The 8,709-nt window shown below is 45.0% G+C and overlaps 1 long non-coding RNA gene across 1 annotated transcript; it reads left to right on the plus strand.

Moving 5' to 3' along the window:
• Positions 1–433: 433 nt before the first annotated feature.
• LOC147995157 (uncharacterized) lies at positions 434–1,803 on the plus strand. The gene is made up of 3 exons (XR_015687285.1): positions 434–528; positions 880–983; positions 1,612–1,803. It is a non-coding gene; the product is annotated as an uncharacterized LOC147995157 (long non-coding RNA).
• Positions 1,804–8,709: the final 6,906 nt, after the last annotated feature.

Genomic DNA, 8,709 nt, shown 5'->3' on the forward strand with positions numbered 1-8,709 from the left:
CTTGGTGCCTTCGTTGATCTTCCTTAGAGCCAGGATCTCGTCTTTCTCTTTAATGCCACCAAACCCAGAAACTGCTCTGGGAACAGCCATTTAACAAGAGAAGAAACAGGATTTTGTTTAGAAAAAAAATCAAAAGTAATTCCCCAATGGTTCCCACAACTCTTTGGAGAAGCCTGGGCAGCCACAATAAGTTTATCGCACTGTTGATGGAGACAACGGCAGAAACCACCCAGAGATCTGTGGGAATCGGGCCCCACAAAGCAGGAGAGATGGGGGCTTTCTGGGAGAAATTCCCAGGCAGCTTGTGTAAGCATAGCTCTAAATGAGACTAGTGGGAATTTCCAAAGGAGACGGCACTTTGTGGGGTGGGGGGCGAGGCAGGGCAGAGGGATGGGAAATCCGTTGCTCTTGGAACGAAGCTGGTAATGTTTCTTTTGAGCTCAAAGACCCTCCAGTTGGAGCCGCTTCTTAGAGTTAAAATGATTAATTCCCGCAAGGAAACGGAGCAGCGCCTTCTCGTTGAGCTTTGTACTGGGATTCTTGTGAATTTGCGTAAAATATTATGCGGGCTCAGTGTAGCCAGCCAGGAATTGAGCTGCAGGAGCCAAGCTAAGGGTGGGAACCCAGCCAACAGGAGGAGGGGGGAGATGCAGACAGAGAGCCTGCTGCCAAGCCTAGGCAGAGGCGAGCTGGAGCCACACTCGCACAGGAGAGTGCCACTCACCTGAGGGTGCTCCCCCGAGAGTATTATTGCTATTGTTTATAAAGTGGGTTTCCCCGCTGCCTCTCTCCACCAAATGAAGGGCTTTTTTTTTTTAGTGTATTGGAAGTGGAACGTATGCTGGCTGAAGATGACAATGAGGTCTGTTTGCTTTTTAGGTTCAATTTTGCTCAGCAAGACTGCATACAGCTCCATCGAGTGGGAGATAGAGAAGTGGGAAGGAAGATGCTGTTCCAGCCACCAAATGTCCAGAAGACAGAAGGTAGAGGAAAGAGGGAAAGAGAACAGGGAGACGGTAAATGCACAGATGATAAGTAGATGACAGATAATAGAAAGATTGATGATAGTAGGCAGAGTGACGATAAATAGCTGTATGATATAAAAATGATAATATGTAGGCAGGTAGATAATGGATAGATAAATAGTAGGCAGATAATAGTAGGCAGTAGATATAGAATATTGAGGTCAGTGAGAGTAGACAGATAGACTGATAGCTAGATATATAATGGATACATAATTGAAGGTAGGCAAATAGATCGATGATAGATGATTGTAGGCCATTAATAAATATATGATAGATAATGGACAAATAGATAATGGATTGATAAGTGATAGATAGGCAGATAGGTAGGTATAAATGATAGTGTGTAGGAAGATAGATGATAGCCCATACCACTGTGTTAGAGTTTCACGTAGCATGTAGGTAGGAAGATAGATAGATGAGAATCCACATCCTCTGTATTAACATTTCATGTATATAAATGATAGCTTAAGTAGGAAGATAGATGATAGCCCATACCACTGTGTTAGCGTTTCATGTTAGCCTCACTGACTTTGTCCAGAGAGTAGTATGTTTCTACTTCAACTCATTCTATCCTCATCTTCTTCAGGCAATTTTCCAAGCATGGATACTACCAGCAGCCCCTGTCTCATTGGTTGTAATTGGGATAAAAACACATGGAATTGTTAAAAATTGATGGTAGGGATCACAGTGACCCGTCCAGCAGGTCCAGTTATTCAGGGTCCCGAAGAGGCCTTCCACCTGTGTATCAATGGGGGTGAAGAGAAGGAGAGTAAGCAAATGTTCTGTTGTCAAGGTCTCATTTATTGGGGTGAACATTACAGCTTTTAAGGCTTTCAGGTAGGGGGAGTGTCCTTAGTGAGGAGGGCATTCCAGCAGCGAGAGCAGAAGGTGAAGAGGCCATGCGATGGAGACGCCGGAGTGTCTGGTGTTTGCTCAGGGTGAAACATCCTGTGAAAGTTATCTTTCTGTGCTGTAAATTCATGGGAGAGGCTTTTGTCCAACACTCTCAAGACTTATGGCAGTCATTTCAAGGTTGAACATCTGTGGCCATGTAGCCAAGAGTCACGTAGACACTTTGAGCCACAAAGGGGCCAGGCCCAAATCCAATACGGCTCCCTACATCACAGTCTGGTTGCATATGCAAGAAGCCTGCCAGTGAGTCCTAACTGGTCAGAACACAGTGTGTACCCACCATGGTGCTGTGGTCCTTTTGGGGAAGCAAAGGCTTGAAGATGCAGGTGTGTCCTTCCCAGCAGCACAAAGCCTTCCATCTTGCCCTCCTGCTCTCTACCGGGCAGTCTGAACTGAGAACACCCAACAATCTGTCAACAGCAGCTTCTGCAAGGCCGTTGAAGGGGCACCTCCCCGAGACTGAGCCAGTAGGAGCTGCCTCGCTGTCTCCACAGGGAATTTTTCCTGGCTCATCCTCCAAGCCCTATGCACAACATACACAGTGTACCAGTACAAGAAGCGAACCCCAGTTCTGAGGCCATCATTCCAGAGCGGCTCCTGACTGGCGCCCCCCACACACAAACACACGCTCATACACACACATACACACATCCCAAAGAGTTCCACACTCTCAACAAGGACAGGAGCTGCTGAGGGTGACATTCTCCTCACCTCCAGCTGGGTGAAACCCACGCTCCTCTCATAAACACAAACTGAGAGATTCTTGTTTTCTGGAAAGAGACAGGGTGAAGTCTGGACTCTTGCCGTAAGCCATCATGGAGGGAGTTCCCCTCTTGGAAAAGAACATCCTGCCAGCAAGGGTTGGCATCACAAGTACTAGAAATGGATGTTTCCAACAAAGTCTCTGCCTGGGACATTTTTCCTCATCTGGCCCTGCCTCAAGAAAGCCCGCTTCTGGTTTGCAAGAGTCCAGGAGGTTAAGTTTTCCTGGGTTTTGGTGATCCAGGGGTGAGAGACCTGTGAGATTCCTATGAAACATGTCCGTGCTTACAACAGCCCTGAGTAAGGCAGGGTGAGAGGAAGACAGGGTGGGCTACATAATACAGCCTCAGTCACAGTTGGACCCTTGCTTACTTCTTGCTCATTCTCATAACAACTCGTGAGATAAAAATAGTATTTCCTTAATTGTTTATGTGTGTGCATGTGTGTGTGCATGGGTCTGTCTCTGCGTATGAATGTGTGCATGCTTGTCTCTGTAAGCCTGTCTCTATGTGTGCATGTGTGTGCCTGTTCGTGTGCATGCCTGGTTCTCCGTGTGCTTGTTTCTGTGTGCACTTGTCTATCTATGTGCCTATCTTAGTCAATGTCCTATTGCTATGAAGAGATACCACAACCATGGCAACTCTTATAAAAGAAATTAATTTTATTGGGGCTTGCTTATAGTTCAGAGGTTTAGTTCATCGTCACCACAGTAGGAAGCATGCAGGCAGAAACGGAGCTGAGCTGAAAGTTCTACAACTGGATCCACAGGCAACAGGGAAAGAGAGACCCTGGGTCTAGCCTGAGCGTCTGAAACCTCAAAACCCACCCCAGCGACACACTTTCCCAGCCAGCCACCTCTACTCCAACAAGGCCACATACCTTAATCCTTTCAAATAAACACCTCTTATTATGAGCTTATTGGGACCATTTTCACTCAAACCACAATGACTGTCTCCGTGTTTGCATGTGTGTGTGTGTCTATCTCCGTGTGCGCATTTGTGTCTGCTCATCTCTGTTTGCATGTGTGTGCATGCCGCATATATATATATGTATATATGTGTGTGTGTGTGTGTGTCTGTATGTGTGTGTGTGTGTGTGCTTATCTGTGTGTGTGCCTGTATATTGAGGCCAGAGAACAACATTAGGTTCCATATTCAAGAAGAGTATCCACCTTTATTGTTAATATAACTGTAGTTCTGCCCTTGATGGCATTGTGTCCCTCAATGTCCGAGGACTCTACCTTCCATGTCAACAGTGCTTGGTTCTGGGCAAATAATTGGTTAAATGAGTGAATAGAGAGTTTTTCCCCAGATCAGAAAAGACCCTGAAGAAGGCAGAACCCTAGTAGATACATGAGGTGATGCTTTTCCATGTCTAGAAAAGAGTGCAGAGCAAGACTAAGCTCGATGCAGGGTGTAGACTGAACAGTTATTTTAGTTACTTACTATTCTCATTGTTTTGACTGAACACCTGACCAAAAGCAATGTAAGGTAAAGTCTTGTTTTAGCTCCTGGCTCGGGGTACATCCATCATGGCAAGAAATGGCTGACAGCCCTAGTGGAAGGAACTTGTTCACATCTCAAGAGTGCAGATGCTCAGCTCCATTCCTCCTTGTCCTCTTTATCCTGTGTGATGCCCCTGACCCTGAATAATCCCCATATTCAAGGTAGATCTTTCTCTTCAGCTAAACCTCTTTGAAAAATCCCTTGCAGACATACTTGGGGGTGTGTCTCATTGATGCCCAAGGAGTTACCTTAATGTGATCTAATTGACAAGCAAGCAAACCATGATGTGATTCCTGCACAGGAAGAGAAGATTCTGGGTGGTTCTTACTTGCACTAATATAATAGAGGAGAATGTAGTGTAGTTCCAACTGTTATGTTGTAGACTCTGCTGATGAAGGCCTGGCTCCCCACTAAGACTTCTTCAGTGACACAGGAAACACAGGCAAGAAGTGTGGTCCCTAAACGAGACCATCTCTACCACAGCACTTGGAAAGAATAAGGCTGCTTGGCCAGCCTGCCTGGGCTTGTCTCTCAATTGCCAGCTGAGTGGAGTCTGGGCCCATGCGTGGATGTTAGATCTGAAGCATACACAGAGCCATGTGTGGAAGGCTTGGTTTCAAGGTAGTGGTGCTACAAAGAGCTGGGGAGGTGAGGCTTTGGGGGAGGAAGTTAGGTTTTGGAAGACTTGCCCTTGGAGAGGATATGGAAACCTAACCTCTATCTATGTTGGAGCTAACCTACACCAATGAAGTAAGATGCTTTATTCAACCACAGTGCCTCTGCCATCTTGATCTGGCTGGCTGCTGGCCCAAATGCAATGGAGCTAGCTGATTACCAAAGTCTCTGAATCCAAGAGCCAAAATGAACACTTTCTCCTTTAAGCTGACAGTGCACAGTGTTGACTGACAGCAACGGGAAGCGCTCTGGTGAATCTCTTACTTTACTGATCCTGTGTGAAGGGCAAACGTGTCAGATGAAGACAACCCTGCATTTCTTGGGGTTTGTTGAAAAGATAAAATGGCAGAGGTAGAAATTGAGAAGGCTTTGGGGTATTTCCAGACCCTGTAATCTGGAAGTTCAGAAGAGAAGAGGGGATACCCAAACCCATTAAGCGGTTCTGAAGAACACTCAAAGGGATGGGTTTGTTCTTTTCTGTTTTGTTTGAGGTTTTTTGTTTGTTTGTTTATTTGTTTGTTTGTTTGTGTTTTTCTTGGACAATGAGTTTGGATAATGGACTAAAATGTCCCAAGGCAAGGTTGACTTTCCCTAGAACTCTGAAGGTTTTCCAAGTTCGGGTTTTCAGCATAAGTCGTGATTGTGAGATGCTAGAAGTACAACTCTTGAGTAGTGGCTTAGGGCGCCGTTCGGCTTTGGCTTGATGCTTACAGTGTTTCTGAAATATGTAAGCAACATGTTTTTATTGGTAAATTGGATTTTAATTTATGTTTATACTTTGCAGCTGATGCATTATGAGACTAGTAGTTTTCGTAATTGGAGAGATTCAAGACACCAGATCTTCTGCTATGTAATTTTTTATGTAGACCTAAATGCCGTTAGACAAAACAAGAACCCAATTTAGCTACCCACCAGCCACAAAAGCATCTGGGCCACATAATATTTTTCTCTAAAGCCTGGATGACTGTTTCTTGGACTTGTTTATTTGATCTGGAAAACATAGCTTAGAAGCGGCATCTGGATTTCAGAGGTTCCTATATTTGCCCCAGAGTTCTCCTCCAGTAGGTGGTGTCAAGTGACTCATCTTCAAGGTCAGACGGTTGAGTCTTTTGGCAGAGACTAAAACTCGAGGCTCACTGGATGCTCTCTGTGACCACCAAATCCCACAATCTGGGGATGTGGGGCAGGGGAACCTGGGTGAGGTTTTTCCAAAGCCACTAAGTTGTTGGGAGGAACACAAGATCCTGTAGCCAGATGGCCAAATATGGGGTGCTCAGTCCTGATTGGAGGTTGAGTTTTAGAATTCAGTTGCCTTATTTAAAGATTTTCCTATAAGAACTGAGGCCAGGAGAAGACCAAGGAGAAGGGGGGTTTCTTTTTCTTGTTTAAAGTGTAGCTGAGACAAGTAATGTCTGATGATCTGTTTCTTCCCAAGACTCCTCACAGCTGGAGGCAGCTTTCTGAGGTCTCTGAGACAAACCTTACAGTTTTAGCTTAACTCACTTCTAGGTCTGAGTAGCTTGGAAGTGAAGAAATAGGCAGCAAGAAGCTCTTCTCGAGCTCCAGAACCAGATAAATGAAGAACAGACCAACAAAGTGCTAACTTTACCAGTAGCTCTGAGAAGCACAAGAACTAAGGTGCTTAAGACAGGGTTTTACTGTTGTGAACAGACACCATGACCAAAGCAACTCTTATAAAGGACAACATTTTACTGGGGCTGACTTACAGGTTCAGAGGTTCAGTCCATTATTATCAAGGTGGTGACATGGCAGCATCCAGGCAGGCATGGCTCAGGAGGAGCTGAGAGTTCTACATCTTGTTCTGATGACCAACAGGAGAAGACTGGCTTCCAGGCAGCTAGGACACGGGTCTTAAAGTTCACACCCACAGTTACACACTTCATCCAGCAAGGCCATACAGACTCCAACACACCATGCCTCCTAATAGTGCCACTCCCTGGGCAAAGCATATTCAAATCATCACATATGTTTTCTAATCTTCTTCCTGATCCATTATTTCCTCTATCATAGGATTTCTGGAAGCAGGCCACCTGCCCTATCCAGAGAAACTGCCATTGTGAATGTTAGCTATGTGGAATGAATCAGATTCCAAGACTGATATATTGTGTCAATACTGCACCATGAAGACATAACAACACAAAATATTTTCAAGAAACAGAAATGACAAACTGGTGCTTTCATAACTCATGCTGATATCAAAAGAGGTGAGGCCTTCCCTAAATATCCACCTAAGAAACTGGTGACTCCAGGCAAAATTTAGTCTCTCTGTCGCAACGTTTTTCTCTCTCCCTCTTATAACCCCCTTCCCTCATTGGGGTTTTATTCACCTTGTATAAAGCCTTTTATTCACCTTGTATAAAGGTGTGTGTCTGCATTTTCAATTGTTAACTCTGTACTGGTATTCTCATTTCTGTGGCCTTTCACCAGTCTTCACTTGCTCTTTCACCTCTGCTTAGACGCTTGGAAGGACAGACAGTCCTCTTGCCTAAAGGCAATCTAGAATTGTATGAGAGACTGTCTTGCTGCTGATTGGTTATAATTAAGATCTAATGGCCAACAGCAGAGCAGGAAATGGGGCGGGGGCAGAACTTCTGGGATAAGAGGGATGCTGGGAGAAGACAACAGAAGTGGTAGATTCAGATAGTGGACAGGGCGGGAACAGACACAGACCACAGGGGAGCTGAGAAAGATATAGAGCTAGCTATATGCCAGGTCATACAGGCTAGATTGTTGGGTTAAGTTTAGATTAGCTGAGAGATTTCCCAAGCAAAAGGCCTACACTTTAAACCTTAGTAGCCGTCTCTCTGTCATGTATACCACTGGCCATTCTGAGAAATCACACCATACCCCCCTCCTCCTTTCTGTGTCTTTGTGTTGGGTATGCATTCTTGGGGGTTCATTGTGTAAGTGCCCAAAAAGTAAATGAAGGATAGAGATCACCCTTCTGTGTCTTTCCTTAGATACTGTTCACCTCATCTTTTGAGATGGTTATCTCCTGCTGGGACCTGGGACTCCCCAGTTCAGTAAGTTTGGATGACTAGTGAGCCACAGGAACTCTTCTCTTCTCTTCTCTTCTCTTCTCTTCTCTTCTCTTCTCTTCTCTTCTCTTCTCTTCTCTTCTCTTCTCCCCTCCCCTCCTCCTCTCCTCTCTCTCTCTCTCTCTCTCTCTCTCTCTCTCTCTCTCTCTCTCTCTCTCTCTCTTAATCGAATTACAGATAGGCATAATACCTGGATATTTTTTTTAAACAGAGGTTCTGGAGATTGAAGCCTGGGTTTGAGTTTTATGACAAGCTCTCTGACTGAGCTGTCTCTCAACTGCTCTTCATTCTTGCTTTAAAAAAAAAAGAAGATAAATAGAAGGAGAAAGCCTCCAATATTCTGTGCTTTGTGACTCCAGTTTCCATTTCTGCCTGAAGACTGTTGAAGGTCTATTAAGAATTAAGATAGTGCTGTACGTTCAAAATGAATACAAGAGAGTAAGGCATGGTGTCTCTTGCCTGGAATACCAGTACCAGAAGACATAGGCAGGGTAGTTGACTCAAGTCCAAATCCAGCCTGAGCTACATGGGGGATGGAGAAGAAGGAGGAAGAGGTAGAGGAAGAAGAACTGTCAGAAGGCACTGTCTACAGGATGAATGCCTGTGTGCGTCCTAGTTTAGGCCTTCCCTGTGGTGTTCTGATTCTTAACAAAGTCTTCTTTTTGACACCTGCTGTATTAGGAAACCAGGAAGAGTTGAGAGGCAGCTCCTTTAGTGCTAGTGTCCTCTGCTCTTAGATGAGTGTTCAAGACTGACGGCCTCACAAACACC

The sequence above is a fragment of the Rattus norvegicus genome, chromosome 4, assembly GCF_021556685.1.
Source record: "Rattus norvegicus strain SHRSP/BbbUtx chromosome 4, alternate assembly SHRSP_T2T, whole genome shotgun sequence".
Taxonomy (NCBI): Eukaryota; Metazoa; Chordata; class Mammalia; order Rodentia; family Muridae; genus Rattus; species Rattus norvegicus.